Source organism: Lolium rigidum, chromosome 3 (genome assembly GCF_022539505.1).
Source record: "Lolium rigidum isolate FL_2022 chromosome 3, APGP_CSIRO_Lrig_0.1, whole genome shotgun sequence".
NCBI lineage: Eukaryota > Viridiplantae > Streptophyta > Magnoliopsida > Poales > Poaceae > Lolium > Lolium rigidum.
Genome location: NC_061510.1, coordinates 260,474,710 through 260,498,895, shown reverse-complemented (window position 1 = coordinate 260,498,895; position 24,186 = coordinate 260,474,710). Strand labels below are relative to the sequence as shown.

General features: G+C 46.0%; 1 pseudogene; it reads right to left on the bottom strand.

Moving 5' to 3' along the window:
- Positions 1-2,087: 2,087 nt before the first annotated feature.
- On the bottom strand, positions 2,088-22,279 carry LOC124696441 (annotated as a pseudogene).
- Between the last annotated feature and the right edge of the window lie 1,907 nt (positions 22,280-24,186).

The window sequence follows — 24,186 nt, the reverse complement described above, 5'->3', positions numbered from 1 at the left end:
TTCGCGGGCAAAGTGTGGGCGGCCGATTCCTACGCCAAAAAATTGGTCAGCCAATATTGCCAGGGCTTGACGGGGCTAAAACCAAACATGCCCGAAATACATTTGCAACATGGTAAAACTTCCTTGTTGCATAAATTCTTAGAATCTTTAAGTTCTATTCAAGTGTAATAGAATATTTTGGTGGTATTGTTAGGAAGTCAATAAGTAAGCCTAACTCTCATTTGGTGTAGGGAGTCACTATACAATTTCACCACATGACTTAATTTCCATGTGTACTCAAATTTGGTCCATGTGTATATTGCTTCACGAACTCTCGGTTAATTTATTATTTTCGTCTAAAATATCCTAAAGATACGTTGTTTTAGTGGCATCGCATTAATTTTCGTGTTCTCCTAATAATGCCTTCAGATAGAGTGAGATGCCAAGTTACACGTAACCTCATTGCATATAAGCATAAATTGGTGTGAAATGTCCATGCCAAAGCTGCAAGGCCTCTCTCCATTACACTCATAAAGTACTACTCCAAGCTAGGCATACACAAAGGTAGCTAGTTTCAACTAAATGTCGTCAAAAAGATACCACATCTTCGCATATACTTATTCTTGTTATAGTTACGTTTCCTACATGGACAGATAAGTAGAGCCATAGTTCACAATGAGAAATGGTCAAATGTGAAGGTACCAGACATCAATTCTCAAGCTACACCAACATTGGTAAGTCATGGCTCCTATATAATGCCTCCTTTTCAACCTAACACGAAAAAGCATTAGCTTGACGATCGTAGTGGACATTGGACAATGAGTACAAAGTTCATGTGTCCCCGTGGTATCATTCATGGGAGTAGGAGGCAATTAGGATGAGTCCCTCAAGCATGGATCACATTTTAGTTGTGTGAGCGTCCCACCTCGCGCTAGGTTACTGTCACAAAGAGACGGATGGAGGGGTTAGAAGCCTAGAACTGAGATAGATGAAGCAAAAGTGAGGTGTTATGGAAAGGGGCGAGGACATGACATGTGTAGTTGACATCACACGGTTTGGATCTAGTACTAGTACTATGGCGCTAGTTGAGTATGAACGTGAGTCCTTACGTAATTACAGTGACATCGATGGCATTGTCGTACATCATGGCATGTGGGCTGGAGCTTGGAGACTTTTTACATTGTCAAATTCTTGGCTTGGATTTTTAATTTGATATGTCTTACTTTCATTATATACTATACTATTCATATCTGTGTTCATATAGACTAAGAATAAAATGAAGACAATAAACTGCGGATTCTTTATTTCTTTTCATTCTTAGGGCATGTACAATGGAGCCATGGGCGCCAGGATTGAATTCCCGGTCGATCGGCGGTTCAACTTTCCAATCCTAGCGTCTTGGTTTGCGTCGGCGTAAAAGAAAGCATCCAGCGCGTAAAAGAAAGCGTCCAGCGATTGGTCTTATCACTCCCGTACGAGATGAATTGGCAGACAGTTTTGCATTTGTTTTAGCGCCTCACGTTGAAAAGCCACTAGCGCTTAAATCACTTCCTAATTTAATAGCATCTTTTCTCCCTACAAGCGTCTGGATAAGCGGCCAGTGTACATGCCCTTGTGTTTCCATATTAAAGTATAGTTTTCTTACTTAAATTTAATAATTTCTCCATTCATAAAATGATGTCTCAACTTTGTTTAAATTTGAATGTATCTAGAGTTCTAGACCCAATTAAATAATTTCTTACTTTTTTCTCGGTTTCTGTGTTTCTTTCGTTTAATTTAAACTCAATTTTGACTCTAATCCAATCGGACTGATTCTTAATTTCTGATAATCTAAGAAACAAAGCATGGTATCAAATTTAAATGATCATACATGATGCAATTAAGTTAACTTATTACATCTAGCACCCTCCATCAGCATATCACCGGCTGCAAGCTTATGACACCAACCATCATCCACTCGAATGACATCGTGTGCAAGGATCCAGAACACTCAGCTTAGCTGTAGGCGGGACTTCATCCTCAATGAACCATCTTATAGCCACGGCCGTTCTAGAGGCTTCCCTGAGAACAGCCTTGCTAATGGGCCAACACTTTTTATTATTTTCTCTTCAACACCTAGCACTACCATGAAGGGTGTCCAACAAAAGGAACTCAAGTGATACTGCGTTCTTGACAATGCAACATGTTAACTCAACCAAGTTCTTTGCAGAGCTGAATCCTATGATCTCCACACGCTTGATGCAGACATGGCGGTTTTCAGGCAGCTGCCTTAAATGTGAGGGACCTTCAAAAACCGATTCACGCTCCATATATTCCTGAGATTCCTGAAGATGGAACAAAAAATGAAGGAAGTTGAATCGATGGACCCAGTTGAGTGAGAGTAACCCAACAGAAGGAACAGTGACTTACTGTTGAATGTAGATGGGCTGCAGCCCAGTAAGGCATCCCATATAATTTACAATTCCTGAAATCTCAAGGCCCATCACGTTGGCAGCTTGGGACAGTCTTGGGGAACAAAGTTTAGTCCCACATTGCTAGTTGGGAGAGAGTTGGAGTGGTTTATAAGGGCTGCTGTTCTAGTCATTCTAAGTGAGTGAGAATAGAGAGAGCCCTCGCGCACTCCTCCTCCTCCGCCCGCCCCGCCTCGCCTCGTCACGTACGTACGCCCGTCGCGTTTCGTGACTCGACTTCGAGTTCGAGACACACTCAAGGAAGCCTAAATTTTTGCTTGGTGCACCAACTGTGTTGGGTACGTGTCGACCTGTATGTGCATGCTCGCCGCGTGTCCCAGGCCATACAAGAAGACCGATCAGATCTGGAGAACAGTGCTCTTAGATCTCTCTCTCTCGCGAAGTTCCTTTTGCTGTGCTACTCTCTAGTCTTCCCCATCCCGGCGACTGCGTGCACAGCCGTCCGGGAGAGCAGGCCTCCGAAACCCCGTCCGTTGAGATCCTGCACCGGGAGACGGGCGATAAGGTTTTTGGGGAGCGTCTCGGCGCGACTGCTCGCTGCTGTTCGTCTTCTTCTTCGACGGTTCGGCTGCTTCATCGACAGATCCGACTACACCATGGGCGACATCAACAACTCCCATGGTGGTGGTGGTGCTGCTGGTTTTTTCCTCTCCTACCTTGCACTGCTACTTGCTCCATGTTCAGATCTGATGCATGTGCTTAGTCTGATGTGCGTGGTTAAGTATGCTTGTGCATCTGTAATCTTGTTTTCGGTAATTAAACTCACACGGAAATTGCCTAATAATCCAACAATCCAAAAACCTTATATGCATAGGCAATTTTCACCGTCTGGTTTTGCTGCTGCGCTCAAACCGAGCCCTTTTACGGGTTCTCATTTCAAGAGATGGCAGAATAAAACCCTCTTGTGGCTCACTTCTATGGGCGTGCACCGAGTTGCGGAAGGTATTCCCAGAGGTCCGCTTACTCCCGAAGAGGATAAAGCGTTCGGGGATGCCACCGTAATCTTTGTGGGTGCCGTTCTAAGTGTGCTTGGAGACAAGTTGGTTGATGCTTATCTGCACATCCGAAATGGGAAGGAACTGTGGGATGCACTGGACGCTAAGTTTGGTGCTGCCGATGCCGGAGGTGAGCTGTATGCTATGGAGCAGTTCAATGACTACAGAATGGTTGAGAATCGATCTGTGGTAGAACAGGCTCATGAGATACAGATCATGGCAAAGGAACTTGAGCTCCTCAAGTGTGTGCTACCGGACAAGTTTGTCGTGGGATGCATTGTCGCTAAGCTTCCCCCTTCATGGAGGAACTTTGCCACTTCCCTGAAACATCGGAGGCATGAGTTTTACGTTGAGAATATCATGGGCTCTCCGGATGTTGAGGAGAAGGCGAGGGCAAAAGACAAACACACTTGGAGGAACCGATGGACGTTCGTTGCCAATATGGTACGGAAAAATGCCCACAAGTCCAAGGGAAAGAACAAGGGAGTCTCCCGGACTACCAACTTCAAGAAGAAGGGGAAAACGGAGAAGAAATATCCTTGCTGGGTGTGTGGCGAGACTGGCCATTGGGCTAATCGTTGTCCACAACGCAAAGGAAAGAAATGTCAGGCTGGACAGAACTCAAATTCTGTCAGCATGGTCATTGGCAACACAGAGGAAGGAACTACATGGTATGGTAATATGTTACCTACTGTTCTTTCGGTGTTTCAGCCCACGGAATGGTGGGTTGATACGGGTGCCAATGTTCATGTGTGTGTCGACATCTCCATGTTTACCTCTTAACAGGCCCGAGGTTCCTCAGTAATGATGGGGAATGGGTTACATGCTACTGTTCGTGGTGTTGGCACGGTAGATCTGAAGTTTACTTCGGAAAGATCGTGCAACTGAAGAACGTGCTGCATGTCCCTTCTATCAAGAAGAATCTCGTTAGTGGCTCCCGTCTTATGAAAGATGGGTTTAAGTTGGTGTTTGAGTCCAATAAAGTTGTTCTATCTAAATATGGAACTTTTGTTGGAAAGGGATATGAATGTGAGGGAATGTTTCGCTTCTCTCTAGAAGACTTCTGTGATAATGTTGTGAACCATGTAAGCACTAGTGTTAATGAAACTAATGTTTGGCATTCACGACTTTGTCATGTTAATTTCGGTTGTATGACGCTACTTGCTGATATGAGTTTAATTCCGAAATTCACCTTTGTCAAAGGCTCTAAGTGTCATGCTTGTGTGCAAGCAAAGCAGCCTCGCAAGCCTCACAAGCCTGCGAAGGAAAGAAACTTGGCACCACTAGAGCTCGTACATTCAGATCTATGTGAGATGAATGGTGAGTTGACAAAAGGTGGAAAGAAATATTTCATGACTTTGATTGATGATTCCACTAGGTACTGTTATGTGTATCTCCTGAAAACTAAAGATGAGGCTCTTAGTTTCTTTAAAATCTATAAGGCCAAAGTTGAGAATCAACTTGAAAGAAAGATAAAAAGGGTTCGGTCCGATCGTGGTGGAGAGTACTTTTCTAATGAGTTCAGTTTATTATGTGCGGAACATGGTATAATCCATGAGAGGACGCCTCCCAATTCCCCACAATCCAATGGGATTGCGGAAAGGAAAAACCGTACTCTAACAGATTTGGTTAACGCCATGTTAGATGTTTCGGGTTTATCCAAGGAATGGTGGGGGAGGCTATATTGACTTCGTGTCATGTCCTAAACCGTGTTCCAACCAAGAATAAAGAGATTACCCCTTATGAGGAATGGGAAAAGAAAAGACCAACACTCTCCTACCTACGAACTTGGGGGTGTTTGGCAAAAGTGAATTTGCCAATCACCAAAAAGCGAAAGCTTGGACCAAAAACCGTGGACTGTGTCTTTCTTGGCTATGCTGCCCATAGCACTGCTTATAGATTTCTTGTGGTGAAATCTGGAGTGGACGACATGAATGTTGGCACCATCTTAGAATCAAGAGATGCTACATTCTTTGAGGATATATTTCCTATGAGAGATATGCATGGCATGTCTAGTTGGGAATCTGATCCAATACATGAAACTCCTATGGAGTCTGATGAAGAATCTGATGATGAGAGTTCAGATTCTGATGAAGATGACAATGAAGCTCCCACAAGGAGTAAGAGACAAAGGACTGCAAAGTCTTTTGGTAATGATTTCATTGTGTATCTTGTGGATGATACTCCCACTACCGTTTCAGAAGCTCTCGCATCTCCTGATGCAGACTCACGGAAGGAAGCGGTTCAAAGCGAGATGGATTCCATCTTGGCTAATGGAACGTGGGAGTTAACTGAGCGTCCTTATGGGTGCAAACCTGTAGGATGTAAATGGGTATTTAAGAAGAAGCTTCGAGCTGATGGTACTATTGAGAAGTACAAAGCTCGGCTTGTAGCCAAAGGCTATACCCAAAAGGAAGGCGAAGATTTCTTCGATACTTACTCACCTGTGGCGAGATTGACCACCATTCAATTACTACTGTCATTGGCTGCCTCACACGGTCTTCTCATTCATCAAATAGACGTTAAGACGGCTTTCCTAAATGGAGAGTTGGACGAGGAAATTTACATGGAACAGCCTGATGGTTTCGTACTACAAGGTCAAGAAAGAAAGGTGTGTAAATTAAACAAATCTTTGTATGGTCTAAAACAAGCACCCAAACAATGGCATGAGAAGTGATGGCGTGTATTTCACACGTTCGTTGGGAACCCCAAGAGGAAGGTATGATGCGCACAGCAGCAAGTTTTCCCTCAGAAAGAAACCAAGGTTTATCGAACCAGGAGGAGCCAAGAAGCACGTTGAAGGTTGATGGCGGCGGGATGTAGTGCGGCGCAACACCAGAGATTCCGGCGCCAACGTGGAACCTGCACAACACAACCAAAGTACTTTGCCCCAACGAAACAGTGAGGTTGTCAATCTCACCGGCTTGCTGTAACAAAGGATTAACCGTATTGTGTGGAAGATGATTGTTTGCAGAGAAAACAGTAAAAACAAGTATTGCAGCAGATTTGTATTTCAGTATTAAAGAATGGACCGGGGTCCACGGTTCACTAGAGGTGTCTCTCCCATAAGATAAAAGCATGTTGGGTGAACAAATTACAGTCGGGCAATTGACAAATAGAGAGGGCATAACAATGCACATACATGTCATGATAAGTATAGTGAGATTTAATTGGGCATTACGATAAAGTACATAGACCGCCATCCAAGCTGCATCTATGCCTAAAAAGTCCACCTTCGAGGTTATCATCCGAACCCCTTCCGAGTATTAAGTTGCAAAGCAACGAGACAATTGCATTAAGTATGGTGCGTAATGTAATCAACAACTACATCCTTAGACATAGCATCAATGTTTTATCCCTAGTAGCAACAGACACAACACAACCTTAGAACTTTTCATCACTTTGTCCCGGTATCAATGCGGGCATGAACCCACTATCGAGCACAAATACTCCCTCTTGGAGTTAAGAGCAAAAACTTGGCCGAGCCTCTATTAATAACGGAGAGCATGCAAGATCATAAACAACACATAGGTAATAACTTGATAATTAACATAACATGGTATTCTCTATCCATCGGATCCCGACAAACACAACATATAGAATTACGAGATAGATGATCTTGATCATGTTAGGCAGCTCACAAGATCCAACAATGAAGCACAATGAGGAGAAGACAACCATCTAGCTACTGCTATGGACCCATAGTCCGGGGGTGAACTACTCACTCATCACTCCGGAGGCGACCATGGCGGTGAAGAGTCCTCCGGGAGATGAATCCCCTCTCCGGCAGGGTGCCGGAGGAGATCTCCAGAATCCCCCGAGATGGGATTGGCGGCGGCGGCGTCTCTGGAAGATTTTCCGTATCGTGGTTCTTCGCATCAGGGGTTTCGCGACGGAGGCTTTAATTAGGCGGAAGGGCAACATGGGGGGCCACACGAGGGCCCCACACCACAGGTCGGCGCGGCCAAGGCCTGGGCCGCGCCGCCCTATGGTGGCGGCCCCTCGTGGCCCCACTTCGACTCCTCTTCGGTCTTCCGGAAGCTTCGTGGCAAAATAGGACCCTGGGTTTTGATTTCGTCCAATTCCGAGAATATTTCGTTACTAGGATTTCTGAAACCAAAAACAGCAGAAAACAGCAAGTGGCTCTTCGGCATCTTGTTAATAGGTTAGTTCCAGAAAATGCACGAATATGACATAAAGTGTGCATAAAACATGTAGGAGAGTGAATTTGGTGATCATGTGTATAGGTGTGCACCCTTCCTCGATCATCGGATTTGCTTTAAGATTCTAGCTTAATAGACGGCGACCTAACGGCGTGGAATCTGCTTTTCAGCCTGACTCGCCTGCCTCACATGCATATTTTATGAGAAAACCGGCTTGTCCTACCTGTTTGGCCCACCTGCATAAAAGCGGAACAGTGCACTCGTCTTCTTCTTCCTTTTCCCACCGCACAAATCACTCTCTTTTCCTTGCCGGATCCCATTTTCTAGCCATCCATCAGTCTCTCGTCGTTCCATGTCCGCCGCCGGGATCCCCTTTCATGTCCGCCTCTTCCACCGCCACAGATTCCCAGGGCCGCGAGCGCGGTTGTCGCCTACGAAGAAAATGCCATAAACTCCTCCCTAACGCCCCACCCCACCTCCACCCCTGCATCGCGAACGGCGGCGGCGCCCCACGCCCCCCGTCGACCGGCCGGGCTCGTCGTGCTTGCCGTCCACGATTCCCCACGTTGCTGCCCGCGCCGCACGGAAGGAGCTCGGCGAGCGCGCTCGGATTCTAGGGCAGGGACGGACGCCCGCGTGGAGGAGCGAACATCCCCCGAGGCCGCCGGCGCCGGCGCCGGCGCCGTTCAGGAGTAGCTCGACGAGCGCGTTCGGATCTTGGGGGCAGGGCGCAGCCCCGAATCGAGGAGCACTCAGAGCTTCCCGCGATTCTTCTTCCGCGTACGGTCGATGGGGACGGTGGAAGAGGCGCGGAGGGCGCTAGCACCGCGGCCGCGCAACAGTCGGGGCGGACGTGCTCTGCGGGAGGTCGCGGCGGATCGAGACGGCCGTGCTCTGCTCGCGGCAAGTCAGGGACGAGCTGATCTATGTCATCGGCGACTGGCCGGAGGATGCGTCGAGCGCGGGGTCAGTCAAGGCCAAACCGGTGGTGTACATCCCGCTCACGAGGGCGTTGAGGAAGGCAGCGACGATGCGGAAGCCTGTGCTAGATAGGCAGTGGACGCCGAGGGATGCCCAGGAACGCCACGGTGCACTTCAACGAGAGGATGCCAGATCTCCATTAATTTCTCTGTTCTGATTCTCTCAGAATCTTGCCTCGGTGAACACTGTTGATGGTGAATTTGGTGATGACTTCAGTTGACTTTTTTTAATCCCTTGAATGGACATCGTGGTTCCTAGTTTCTAATTAACCTTTTAAGTTAATTTTTAATTCGGAAACAGACTGTATTATTTTTCTTGAAAATTTCTGGAGGTAAAACAATAATTTTCCATTTTTCAGATTTTTTGGAGGTAAATAATAAAATTCTTAGTTGTTAGAAAAGATTCCTGGAGTAAGTTGAAATGTTTTGTTGGAATAATAAGATTTCTAGATTTTTTCTGGAGCTAAATAATAAAATTCTTAGTTGTTAGAATACGTTTCTGCTAGAAAATTCCTGTTCTTTTCTGTACCCACGCAATTGTAATTACTCCAATGGTACACGACGTGTGTATTAGATATTGTATTCTGTGGACAGCAATTCCAGTGCATAGCACCTATGATCAAAAAATCCGCGTCCGTGGGTCATCCCCTTTTAAATCCAAAACTAATAAGATGCATGGACATGGCTCTCTCTCTTGCTTCTTTTCTGCCCATAGGTCGAACGTGCTAAAAAATGCTGCTTGTTTAACTGTTTGCTGCTTGGTGCTTCGATGTTGGCCGTGCTGATCCGGTGCTATCGGTGTGTGCTGGGCCCTGCGCTTGCTTTTCACGGCTGGGCATAGAGATAGGAATCTGGATACAGAAGCGTGGCCTTGCTTTGCTTCCGTGACCGGGACCCCTTAACGTTTTACAAACGTCTGTTAGCCATGTGTCAGCCATTTAGAGGGTGCTCACATACCCACCTGTTCACCAGAGTTCTTTAGAAACATGTAGATATCATCAATAATATGGCATGGAATATAAGAAATTATCGATACGTCGGAGACGTATCAGCATCCCCAAGCTTAGTTCTGCTCGTCCCGAGCAGGTAAAACGATAACAAAGATAATTTCTGAAGTGACATGCCATCATAACCTTGATCATACTATTTGTAAACATATGTAATGAATGCAGCGATCAAAACAATGGTAATGACATGAGTAAACAAGTGAATCATAAAGCAAAGACTTTTCATGAATAGTACTTCAAGACAAGCATCAATAAGTCTTGCATAAGAGTTAACTCATAAAGCAATAAATTAAAGTAAAGGTATTGAAGCAACACAAAGGAAGATTAAGTTTCAGCGGTTGCTTTCAACTTGTAACATGTATATCTCATGGATAATTGTCAACATAGAGTAATATAACAAGTGCAATATGCAAGTATGTAGGAATCAATGCACAGTTCACACAAGTGTTTGCTTCTTGAGGTGGAGAGAGATAGGTGAACTGACTCAACATAAAAGTAAAAAGAATGATCCTTCAAAGAGAAAAGCATCGATTGCTATATTTGTGCTAGAGCTTTTATTTTGAAAACATGAAACAATTTTGTCAATGGTAGTAATAAAGCATATGAGTTATGAAAATTATATCTTACAAGTTGCAAGTCTCATGCATAGTATACTAATAGTGCCCGCACCTTGTCCTAATTAGCTTGGACTACCGGATCATCGCAATACACATGTTTTAACCAAGTGTCACAATGGGGTACCTCCATGCCGCCTGTACAAAGGTCTAAGGAGAAAGCTCGCATTTTGGATTTCTCGCTTTTGATTATTTTCGACTTAGACATCCATACCGGGACAACATGGACAACAGATAATGGACTCCTCTTTAATGCATAAGCATGTGGCAACAATTATTATTCTCATATGAGATTGAGGATATATGTCCAAAACTGAAACTTCCACCATGAATCATGGCTTTAGTTAGCGGCCCAATGTTCTTCTCTAATAATATGCATGCTCCAACCATAAAGGTGGTAGATCTCTCTTACTTCGGACAAGACGGACAAGCATAGCAACTCACATGATATTCAACAAAGAATAGTTGATGGCGTCCCCAGAAACATGGTTATCGCACAACAAGCAACTTAATAAGAGATAAAGTGCATAAGTACGTATTCAATACCACAATAGTTTTTAAGCTATTTGTCCCATGAGCTATATATTGCAAAGGTGAATGATGGAATTTTAAAGGTAGCACTCAAGCAATTTACTTTGGAATGGCGGATAAATACCATGTAGTAGGTAGGTATGGTGGACACAAATGGCATAGTGGTTGGCTCAAGTATTTTGGATGCATGAGAAGTATTCCCTCTCGATACAAGGTTTAGGCTAGCAAGGTTATTTGAAACAAACACAAGGATGAACGGTGCAGCAAAACTCACATAAAAGACATATTGTAAACATTATAAGACTCTACACCGTCTTCCTTGTTGTTCAAAACTCAATACTAGATATTATCTAGACTCTAGAGAAACCAAATATGCAAACCAAATTAGCAAGCTCTAAGTGTTTCTTCATTAATGGGTGCAAAGTATATGATGCAAGAGCTTAAATATGAGCACAACAATTGCCAAGTATCAATTTATCCAAGACATTTTAGAATTACTACATGTAGTATTTTCCAATTCCAACCATATAACAATTTAACGAAGAAGAAACTTCGCCATGAATACTATGAGTAGAGCCTAAGGACATACTTGTCCATATGCTACAGCGGATCGTGTATCTCTCCCATAAAGTGAATGCTATGATCCATTTTATTCAAACAAAACAAAAACAAAAACAAACCGACGCTCCAAGCAAAGTGCATAAGATGTGACGGAATAAAAATATAGTTTCAGGGGAGGAACCTGATAATGTTGTCGATGAAGAAGGGGATGCCTTGGGCATCCCCAAGCTTAGACGCTTGAGTCTTCTTAGAATATGCAGGGGTGAACCACCGGGGCATCCCCAAGCTTAGAGCTTTCACTCTCCTTGATCATATTGTATCATACTCCTCTCTTGATCCTTGAAAACTTCCTCCACACCAAACTCGAAACAACTCATTAGAGGGTTAGTGCACAATAAAAATTAACATGTTCAGAGGTGACACAATCATTCTTAACACTTCTGGACATTGCATAAAGCTACTGGACATTAATGGATCAAAGAAATTCATCCAACATAGCAAAAGAGGCAATGCGAAATAAAAGGCAGAATCTGTCAAAACAGAACAGTCCGTAAAGATGGATTTTATTAGGGCACCAGACTTGCTCAAATGAAAATGCCCAAATTGAATGAAAGTTGCGTACATATCTGAGGATCACTCACTTAAATTGGCTTAATTTTCTGAGTTACCTACAGAGAATTAGACCCAGATTCGTGACAGCAAAAAAATCTGTTTCTGCGCAGTAATCCAAATCTAGTATTTACTTTACTATCAAAGACTTTACTTGGCACAACAAAACATAAAACTAAGATAAGGAGAGGTTGCTACAGTAGTAAACAACTTCCAAGACTCAAATTTAAAACAAAAATACTGTAGTAAAAACAGGGGTTGTCTCCCATAAGCGCTTTTCTTTAACGCCTTTCAGCTAGGCGCAGAAAGTGTATCTCAAGTGTTATCAAAGGGTGGTGCATCTACAGCGGGGTTTGGAGTTTTCTCAACCATGCATAGTATATTAGATACATAAGTTTCAGCGTCTCCCTTTTCATTAGTCTTGGGCTTGCTACTCTCATCGAACAAATTTTCAGGAACAAGCCAAGCATAGTTATTTTCTAGTGCATCATTCATAGCTAGGAGTTTACATGGTATTGGTGCTTTGATCTCCCCACCATCATTAGTATTATTAGTGTACCTTATTCTATCCATGTCCATTTTTTCAAGGAGACCAACAAAATTAGTATGAGAACCAAGCATATTAAATTTAGCAAAGACCTTTCTAGCCTCTCTTGCTAGACCACCAAATTCTCTAAGAAGGGTTTCTAAAACAAAATCTTTCTTTTCCCCCTCTTCCATATCACCGAGTGTAAGAAACATGTGTTGCATTATAGGATTGAGATTAACAAATTTAGTTTCCAACATGCGAACTAAAGCGAGCAGCAGCAATTTCATAAGTAGGAGCAAGTTCTACCAAGTGTCTATCTTCAAAGTCTTCAACGGTACTAACATGACTGAAAAATTCTTCTATATTGTTTCTCCCAATTATAGACCCGCGTCCTACCGGTATGTTTTTTGTGGTAATATTAAAAGGAAACATGATGAATCAAGTAAAGTAAATGCAAGTAACTAATTTTTTTTTGTGTTTTTAATATAGCAAACAAGACAGTAAATAAAGTAAAGCTAGCAACTAATTTTTTTGTGTTTTGATATAATGCAGCAAACAAAGTAGTAAATAAAATAAAGCAAGACAAAAACAAAGTAAAGAGATTGAGAAGTGGAGACTCCCTTGCAGGCGTGTCTTGATCTCCCGACAACGAGCGCCGGAAAATATGCTTGATGGCGTGTATTTCACACGTTCGTTGGGAACCCCAAGAGGAAGGTATGATGCGCACGAGCGGCAAGTTTTCCCTCGGAAAGAAACCAAGGTTTACCGAACCGGGAGGAGCCAAGAAGCACGTTGAAGGTTGATGGCGGCGGGATGTAGTGCGGCGCAACACCAGAGATTCCGGCGCCAACGTGGAACCTGCACAACACAACCAAAGTACTTTGCCCCAACGAAACGGTGAGATTGTCAATCTCACCGGCTTGCTGTAACAAAGGATTAACCGTATTGTGTGGAAGATAATTGTTTGCGAGAGAAAACGAGTAAAAACAAGTATTGCAGCAGATTTGTATTTCAGTATTAAAGAATGGACCGGGGTCCACAGTTCACTAGAGGTGTCTCTCCCATAAGATAAAAGCATGTTGGGTGAACAAATTACGATCGGGCAATTGACAAATAGAGAGGGCATAGCAATGCACATACATGTCATGATAAGTATAGTGAGATTTAATTGGGCATTACGACAAAGTACATAGACCGCCATCCAAGCTGCATCTATGCCTAAAAGTCCACCTTCGAGGTTATCATCCGAACCCCTTCCAGTATTAAGTTGCAAAGCAACAGACAATTGCATTAAGTATGGTGCGTAATGTAATCAACAACTACATCCTTAGACATAGCATCAATGTTTTATCCCTAGTAGCAACATCACAGCACAACCTTAGAACTTTTTGTCACTGTCCCAGGTATCAATGCAGGCATGAACCCACTATCGAGCATAAATACTCCCTCTTGGAGTTAAGAGCAAAAACTTGGCCAGAGCCTCTACTAATAACGGAGAGCATGCAAGATCATAAACAACACATAGGTAATAACTTGATAATTAACATAACATGGTATTCTCTATCCATCGGATCCCGACAAACACAACATATAGAATTACGAGATAGATGATCTTGATCATGTTAGGAAGCTCACAAGATCCAACAATGAAGCACAATGAGGAGAAGACAACCATCTAGCTACTTGCTATGGACCCATAGTCCGGGGGTGAACTACTCACTCATCACTCCGGAGGCGACCATGGCGGTGAAGAGTCCTTCGGGAGATGAATCCCCTCTCCGGCAGGGTGCCGGAGGAGATCTGGCGGCGGCGGCGTCTCTGGAAGGTTTTCCGTATCGTGGTTCTTCGCATCAGGGGTTTCGCGACGGAGGCTTTAAGTAGGCGGAAGGGCAACGTGGGGGGCCACACGAGGGCCCCACACCACAGGTCGGCGCGGCCAAGGCCTAGGCCGCGCCGCCCTATGGTGGCGGCCCCTCGTGGCCCCACTTCGACTCCTCTTCGGTCTTCCGGAAGCTTCGTGGCAAAATAGGACCACGGGTTTTGATTTCGTCCAATTCCGAGAATATTTCGTTACTAGGATTTACGAAACCAAAAACAACGAGAAAACAGCAATCGGCTCTTCGGCATCTTGTTAATAGGTTAGTTCCAGAAAATACACGAATATGACATAAAGTGTGCATAAAACATGTAGATATCATCAATAATATGGCATGGAACATAAGAAATTATCGATACGTCGGAGACGTATCAAGAAGTTTGAAAGAACTTTGACATCTGTGGGCTTTGTTGTTAATGAAGCCGACAAATGTGTGTACTACCGCCATGGTGGGGGTGAGGGAGTTGTCCTATGCTTGTATGTGGATGACATACTAATATTTGGGACAAGTCTCAAAGTGATTGAGGAGGTAAAAACCTTCTTATCTCAATGTTTCGAGATGAAAGATCTTGGAGAAGCTGATGTTATATTGAACATCAAGTTATTGCGAGATGAGAATAATGGGATTACTCTTGTGCAATCTCATTATGTTGAGAAGGTGTTGAACAGATTTGGCTATGCTGATTGCAAATCTTCTCTCACACCTTATGATCCTAGTGTCTTGCTTCGAAAGAATGAAAAGGCAACTAGAGATCAATTGAGATACTCTCAAATCATTGGTTCACTCATGTATTTAGCTTGCGCTACGAGGCTCGATATCTCGTTTGCTTGTGTGCAAACTTAGCCGGTTTGTGGCCAACCCGGGAGATGATCATTGGCATGCTCTTGAGAGAGTAATGCGCTATCTAAAGGGAACCATGAGTTACGGAATTCATTATACCGGGTATCCAAGAGGACTTGAAGGGTATAGTGATTCCAATTGGATTTCTGATGCTAAAATTAAAGCCACAAGTGGATATGTTTTCACTCTTGGTGGTGGCGCTGTTTCCTGGAAGTCTTGCAAGCAGACCATCTTAACGAGGTCAACTATGGAAGCAGAACTCACAGAATTAGATACAGCTACTGTCGAAGCGGAATTGCTTCGTGAGCTCTTGATGGACTTGCCTATGGTTGAAAAACCAATACCGGCTATCCTCATGAACTGTGATAATCAAACTGTGATTATCAAAGTGAAAAGTTCTAAGGATAATATGAAAAGTTCCAAACATATCAAGAGGAGACTGAAGTCTGTCAGAAAACTGAAGAACTCCGGAGTGATAGCATTGGATTATGTCCAAAGTGCTAAAAATCTGGCAGATCCTTTCACAAAAGGACTATCAAGAAATATGATAGACCTTGCATCGAGAGAGATGGGTTTGAGACCCACTTGAGTTGCCGAGGGGGTAATCCAACCTATGTAATCGAAAATTCCGTGAAGTAGGACCTGGGAAAACAAACCGGAGCAACTGAGTTGAGAGAAAATTTATACTCCCACTCCGCTGCAGATGCAATTCTCTCATAGCTACTGTAAGGCAGGTTGACAATGTCTTAATGTGTTGTGATCGGCTCTTGATGAGCGAAGACGCCGTCCTACAGGGCGATCTTTTGAAGAACACACCTATATGAGTGACACTACTGGTCATAGTGTGGGAGATTTGGGTGAATCTCTAGTAAGCTCATGAAGGGCCGAGGAGTATGACTTATAAGCTCCACCCGAGGGAAGGCTAAGGTAGCCTAGTACCGTGCCGGCATTGAGCGAAACTTGCTTGCACAAAGGCTCGACAATTCAAGGCATAGTCCATTGTTCGGTTGTAGTCAAGCGTAGCACCTTGCCTAGGTGGAAGTTCAACTTAACGGTCTCCACCGAAGTGCGGGTATATTAAACGGTGAATGGAACTAATGTGTCATCCGATGTGCATATGAGATCTGGTGGGGGATTGTTGAATGTAGATGGGCTGCAGCCCGATAAGGCAGCCCATATAATCTACAATTCCTGAAATCTCAAGGCCCATCACGTTGGCAGCTTGGGACAGCCTTGGGGGACAAAGTTTAGTCCCACATTGCTAGTTGGGAGAGAGTTGGACTGGTTTATAAGGGCTGCTGTTCTAGTCATTCCAAGTGAGTGAGAATAGAGAGAGCCCTCGCGCACTCCTCCTCCTCCGCCCGCCCCGCCTCGCCTCGTCACGCACGCACGTCGCGTTTCGTGACTCGAGTTCGAGTTCGAGACACACTCAAGGAAGCCTAAATTTTTGCTTGGTGCACCAACTGTGTTGGGTACGTGTCGACCTGCATGTGCATGCTCGCCGCGTGTCCCTGGCATCCTACGCGTGGCAACGCGGTCGGGGCGGCTCTCCTCCCAGGCTATACAAGAAGACCGATCAGATCTGGAGAACAGTGCTCTTAGATCTCTCTCTCGCGAAGTTCCTTTTGCTGTGCTACTCTCTAGTCTTCCCCATCCCGGCGACTGCGTGCACAGCCGTCCGGGAGAGCAGGCCTCCGAAACCCCGTCCGTTGAGATCCTGCACCGGGAGACGGGCGATAAGGTTTTTGGGGAGCGTCTCGGCGCGACTGCTCGCTGTTGTTCGTCTTCTTCTTCGACGGTTCGGCTGCTTCATCGATAGATCCGACTACACCATGGGCGACATCAACAACTCCCATGGTGGTGGTGGTGCTGCTGGTGCGACCTTCCCGGTCGCGATGTACGTGTTTTTCCTCTCCTACCTTGCACTGCTACTTGCTCCATGTTCAGATCTGATGCATGTGCTTAGTCTGATGTGCGTGGTTAAGTATGCTTGTGCATCTGTAATCTTGTTTTTGGTAATTAAACTCACACGGAAATTGCCTAATAATCCAACACTTACATCCAAGAACAAAGTCTCCAAGGAGGTTGATGCATCCAAGAAAGAAACCAGATAAAAATAATCATAGGATGGAGAAAATGTCTCTCACCTAATTTGAATAGTCAGGTGCTTGAGGTAGATGAATTTTGTAGGCAGCATTGGTGTATTAGCCACCAGCACAACAAATATATGTCATGTTCAGATTAATTATATATACACAAGGTATGACTGCTTTCGTATGCACATATTGCAACGCTGCATCACCAAAAATCTTATGAGTATACCTCATTCTCTGAACCTAAATTAAGAGTATCAAGATTTGGCATAATGGATGGCAGCTCGGCACGAGCATAACGGACGACGGTTGGCACAGCGCATGCGCAAGTCCTTCATGCGCAATGCTTCTCTGAGTGAGAGTTTTATATTTTCTCCGCTAAAGTCAATACTGGAGAGATTTGGAGCTTTTCTCTCTATCACTTTAAGCTTCCAGCATGCAACAACACTTATGCAGCTGAGCCGCTGCAGCATGCAAGGTATCTTTAGGAAAATTATCTCCTTGCAATCATTAAGTTTCAACTGCTTCAAAGCGGGGGAGTTGGAAAGAAGGCACCCTAATTCATCCCCAGTAATACGCACAGAACACAGATGCAGACTTGTTGGGCTTCTGAAGGGCTAAGTTTAGCCATGGGACGGAAGGCACAAGAGCCAAGTTGAAGATGGCGAATTGAGTTTTAAACCCCATCTGATAAAAGTGAGCATGGGAACTTTTTATATAGCCTAGTGTGCTGACGGCCGCGCCGTACGCCGACAGCCAAATGTCGGGACCGTCGGCGTACAGGCTGGCCAGCCCAGCCCCTCAGTACGCCCCTCGGCGTACATGTACCCTCGGCGTACGCCTCGCTATGCCGACGGCCACCCTCGGCGTATTCCTGACCGCCGGCACAGCTGCAGGGTGGCAGCCCGGCTTGGCCGTGCCCTAACGGAGACGTGGCAGTGTCACGTCTATGCCGAGAGGCACCGTCGGCATAGCGCACGACCATTTTTCATTTGTTCCTCCCGCCAAAATGACGTCACATGCAATGCATATGCCGAGGGACACCATCGGCATAGCACATGTTGTGTTTTCCTTTTTCCCCGCCAAACTTTCCCGCTCCATTTCTCCCGCCCATTCTCTCTCGCCAAGTTTTCCCGTCGTTTTCTCCCGCCCACTCTCCCGCCAAGTTTTCCCGCCGTTTCAGCCCCTCGCCTACCTATATATACCCATGTGTTCTCCTCCAACACAACAACACAAGCAGCTCAACAAGCTAAACAAGCAAGGAAGGGTGCTTCGTCCCCATGGCCGGAGGAAAGGGTTAGGAAATCTTCCGTGGTGGAGTTTCTCGAAAATGTCTTTGGTGCACATGCCCTAGGACATCTTCGGAAACTCCGCCTCAGAAAAATTTCCTCGCAAGCGCGTGAAAGCCTCCATCTCCCGTAACATTGTTGGGGAAAGGGTTGGGAAATCTCCCATGACGCAGCTTCTCGAAGATGTCTTTGGTGCACATGCCCTAGGAAATCTTCTGAAGCTCCGCCTCAAACTTTTTCCCCCGCAAGCCCGTGAAAGCGTCCATCTCCCATAACATTTTTCGGGAAAGGGTTGGGAAATCTCCCGTCGTGGAGCTTCTCGAAGATGTCTTCGGTGCACAGGCCCTAGGCCATCTTCGGAAGCTCCGTCTCGGAACAATTTCCCCGCAAGCCCGTGAAATCCTCCATCTCATGTAACATTGTTGGGGAAAGGGTTGGGAAATCTCCCGTGGCGGAGCTTCTCGAAGATGTCTTTGGTGCACACGCACTAGGAAATCTTCGGAAGCTCCGCCTCGGAAAAATTTCCCTGCAAGCCCGTGAAAGCCTCCATCTCCCGTAACATTGTTGGGGAAAGTGTTGGGAAATCTCCCGTGGCGGAGCTTCTCGAAGATGTCTTTGGTGCACAGGGCCTACGACATCTTCGGAAGCTCCGCCTCGGAAAAATTTCCCCGTAAGCCCGTGAAAGTCTCCATCTCCTGTAACATTGTTGTGGAAAGGGTTGAGAAATCTCCCGTGGCGGAGCTTCTCGAAGATGTCTTTGGTGCACACGCACTAGGACATCTTCGGAAGCTCCGCCTCAGAAAAATTTCCCCGCAGGCCCGTGAAAGCCTCCATCTCTTGTAAAATTGTTGGGGAAAGGGTTGGGAAATCTCCCGTGGCGGAGCTTCTCGAAAATGTCTTTGGTGCACATGCCCTAGGACATCTTCGGAAGCTCCGCCTCGGAAAAATTTCCCCGCAAGCCCGTGAAAGCCTGCATCTCCTGTAACATTGTTGTGGAAAGGGTTGGGAAATCTCCCATGGCGGAGCTTCTCGAAGATGTCTTTGGTGCACACGCACTAGGACATCTTCGGAAGCTCCGCCTCGGAAAAATTTCCCCGCAGGCCCGTGAAAGCCTCCATCTCTTGTAAAATTGTTGAGGAAAGGGTTGGGAAATGTCCCGTGGCGGAGATTCTCGAAGATATCTTTGGTGCACACGCCCTAGGACATCTTCAGAAGCTCCGCCTCGGAAAAATTTCCCCGCAAGCCCGGGAAAGCCTCCATCTCTTGTAAAATTGTTTGGGAAAGGGTTGGGAAATCTCCCGCGGCGGAGCTTCTCGAAGATGTCTTTGGTGCACATGCCCTAGGACATCTTCGGGAGCTCCGCCTAAGAAAAATTTCCCCGCAAGTCCGTGAAAGCCCGAATCGGCTGGAGGACGACCAAATTTGAACTACAGGTAAATGATATAATTCTCAAGATTTTTTTTGTAAAAATCATCTTTAGTTTCAGAACATGCTATAACTTTCATGCCATTTCTCTCCCGCACTTTCTCTCCCGCCCTTTCTCTCCCGCCCTTTCTCTCTTGCCATTTCTCTCCCGCTATTTATCTCCCGCCCTTTTTCTCTCGCCCTTTCTATCCCACCATTTTTCCCGCCCTTTTCTCCCGCCAAGTTCCCATGACCTAACCAAGCTCAAACGAAGGCACAATGCCACCCCCCACACCACCGCTGGGGTGTAGTCAATGGTGTAGACCGCGCGGTCAACAGATTAGGGTTTTCCTGGAAATCAAGCCTCGGAGGTGGGAATGAACCCAAAAAAAAGTGTGTGTGAACCACATGGTATGTACACTAGCATGGTGTGGTGTTGTTTGATCCAATGTTATACCCCCCGGGTGCGTCCAGCTACACGCACATGCACTGACGGCACTTAGACATGTTCTGGACGTATAGGGTGGAAATCACCAGGCGGGTGAACCGGAGGGAACCTTGAGATAGTATGGATCCATCCATCGTTGGTCATGTTGTCCGGATGGTTGCCGTATGGCCGTCTCAAGATGCTTAACAAGATCGTCAAGCATACCCTCACCACGACCTTCACGCATCTCAAGGCGGGCCTCACCAAAGACAACCCCCTATCCCGCCTCGTTGCTAGCCTCGGCAACCCGCATACGACGTAAGTTTTCCTCATTTTCATCCTCTTTCCGACTTTCGTTCATGCATGGCTAAGTGCTAACGACATATGAATTTGTGAAATTGTAGCCTGACTTCAAGGCGGCCTACGTGGCCGCTCATCAAGAATATCAGGAGTCCTTTCACCGACACCAGAGGGAGTTCCAGGAGTACATGACGTATGTACATGTAAGTTTCAACCTTTCTTTTCGCAAATGATGACAAGTCCCACTTTCCCCTTGTTTGATGCTTTATTTCTACAAAGTCTGACATGCAAACTATCTTGCAGGTGTCGATGGTGGCCACTCAAACTGGACAAACAGTGGAGTTAGGGCCGTGGCCTCCCTTGCCGGGGCCGACGCCATTGATGCCATTGAAGGAAATTTTCTCTGCGACATACTATGGGAGTACACCGGTAAGTTCTTCGCCAAACCGAATACTATTGGTTTTTCTTTGTCTCGCAAGTTGCTAACATCTAGGGAACATGTATGTAGGGAACGGGATATTCCGGGAACCAGGGTGGTGGGCGTGAGATCACACCGGTTCATCATGGTAATCCTTCTCCCGGCCATTCTCGTGGCCCTTATGCCGGTACTTCTCCCGGTTCTTCTCCCGGCGCTTCTCACGGTGGTTCTTCTGCAGCTTCTGCTGCAGCACAGTATCGTCAGTCCTCGCCTCAATTCAACAGTGAAGAGCTCGCTAACCTCTAGCTTTTCCTAGGAGATCACTAGGCCTGGAGCTAGACATGTAGTACCATGTATTTCTAGTTCATGCTATGACACTACTATGTAGATTTGGATGATGTTATGACACTATGATGTCTATTTGCTATTTGCACTTCATGTTATGTCTATTTGCTATTTGCACTTCAAGTTCCTGTGAATTATCTGTGAATTTATGTGGTTTGATGTGCTGCCCAACTAGCAAAACAACCAAAACAGCAAAAAAAAAATGGCCACAGATATGGCGAGGGCCTTGCCGTCGGCATAGCCGCGGCGTAGGACCAAATGGTCAGGGCTATGCCGACGGCCCGGCTACGCCGAGGGTCGCACCGTCGGCGTAGACGTAGCCATGCCCACCCAGGACGTGCCACGTAGCACCATATGCCGATGGTGCGGCCCTCGGCGTAGCGTCGCCAGGCCCGCCCAAGACGTGCCACGTAGCAGCATATGCCGACGGTGTGGCCCGGTACTCCGAGGGGAGGGCCCAGCCGTCGGCCTCTCCGCCTACGCCAACGGCCGCAGCTACGCCGACAGCCATGTGGGCTCTCCCGAGGTGAACCTTGCCCGAGGGGCAACGCCGATGGCAACCCTCGGCGTAGCTTGCGCCGACGGCCAGGCTAGGGCGGGCGGCCGTCGGCATAGCGTAACATTCCTGTAGTGCAATATAAGGAAATGTACTGTCACCACCACCTAAATTAAGACTTCAATATCTTCAAACCAATTCTTGAGTGGTTTCTAACTATGCAGTCAATTTTGCCGCTCAAATTTCCTCCATGTCCCTTTGAGCAAAGTGTTTTCCAGCCCAAGGTGAGGTTGGGATAATATTTCCAGTAATGTAGAAAGGCGCGAGAAAGGCAAGCAGCACGAGCAGCATCACGCATTGGCATTAGGGATCGTATATGATGCCACATTTCCTACATTCCATGGAATTCCAATCAGAAAAAGAAAAACTGTCGAACCACATGGAGTATCATCTACTCCTGGTAGCTATCTGTATGACTACACATGGCGAGTTGTATTACTATGGAAACAGACAAGGTTCCGACAGCCAGGAGTTGTGCCGATGACATTTTGTCGGGGCTGTCGGCAAAAGGCTCGAATAGGGCTGCTGGTCGGTTCCTGGTGGTGGTCTGCTTCCGTGGCGTCCTACAACGATGAAGTCGGCATGACGGTGCGTTGTGTTTGTCGGTTCTCCCGAGCTCTCGGGTGAGCTTCGGCACGACAACGCAGGCCGTCCAGTGTTTGCTCTTCCTCGAAGTAGTCTAGTAATAGTCGCCCATTTGATCCCTGCATCTGGTTGTAGCTCTTTGTTAGTCTTGTTCTTGTGTGTGGGTGTAGTGTTACCTTGTAAACTGGGTTCAGCTCTTTGTATCATGTTCGCCGTTTGTGGCGTTATAAATTTAACGTTGTGCCATTTGACCTTTTATCTAAAAAAAATAGGGCAGGCCGTGAAGAACACCGTCGGCACATGAAAGCCATCGGTGTAGGGAACCTGTGCCGACGGCCACCGTAGGCCGTCGGCATAGGCCCGATCAGGTTGTCTCCACAAAATATCGCTGGCATAGAATGGGACGCGTGGCCCCGGGGGTCCCCAACATGACGGCGAGGCAACGACGTCAACCCTATAAAACATTTTTATAAGAAAATGTATCTACAAAAAAAAGTTAGATCTGATTTCAATGGCCTACAGTCGTTTACTGATTTTTTACATTACTCAAAATCAAAAATAAAATAGGAACAACCAACTATATAATGGTGGTAGTTGACAAGTTCAGACGGTACGCGCATTTTATTCCACATCACCCCTTCACATCAGCTAAGGGCATGCCCAGCGCATAGCCTCAGGTGACTGCCCTAGACACCACGTAGGTTCGGATTGCTAGGGTACCTGCTCTACAACTTGTAAAAGTCTCTTCGTCAAGAGGCGGGATCTTAAGCGCAAAAGGCATGATCCTGAGAGAGAGAGAGGGAGAGAGAGGGAGAGAGGGAGAGAGAGGGAGAGAGAGAGGGAGAGAGAGAGAGACAGGGAGAGGGAGAGGGAGAGGGAGAGGGAGAGGGAGAGAGAGAGAGAGCATGTGCTATTCTCCCGGTGGGGCCATCCTCTCTTTTTCTCTGGAGGTAGTCAGAACCCGACGATGCTTGAATTGGAGAGATGAAACCAACTATGATGCTTCTGGCAACTTTATGAACTGACGAAGCAAGTTTTTTTCATATGCCACCATTGCTGATGCCCTAATGTGGCAGCAGCATATCTAACGAATCTGTTCAAGCTACACAGCCTTGCCAAGGTCATGATCTCACATACGGGTCCCATTTTCACTAGCCATTTTTGTCAATATTTCTTCTCTCTAGTGGGCAGCGAACTCAGGATGAGCTCTGCGTATCCCCCGCAAACAGACGGCCAATCGGAACGAGCAAAACAGTGCTTGTAGATCTATTTGCGCTACTTCACATAAGCATGCCTAGAAAAGTGGAGCCAGTTACTCTCGTTGGCCGAATACTGGTACAATATCAGCTACCACTCAGCCATCCAAATGGCCCCTTTTGTGGCTCTTTATGTACATTAACCAAGACAGTGCGGAATTGATGCTACATACACTTGCACAAATCCTCCATTGCAGGAGTGGATGAAAGAACTCAAGAAAGTTCAGTTGGTTAGCAATAAAATTTGCACCCTTGCTGGCAGTACATGAAGAACCAGGCTGACAAAAAATGCACCAAAAGAACTTTCCAAGTGGGTGAAGACATTTTCATCAAGCTGCAGCCGCGCATACAACAATA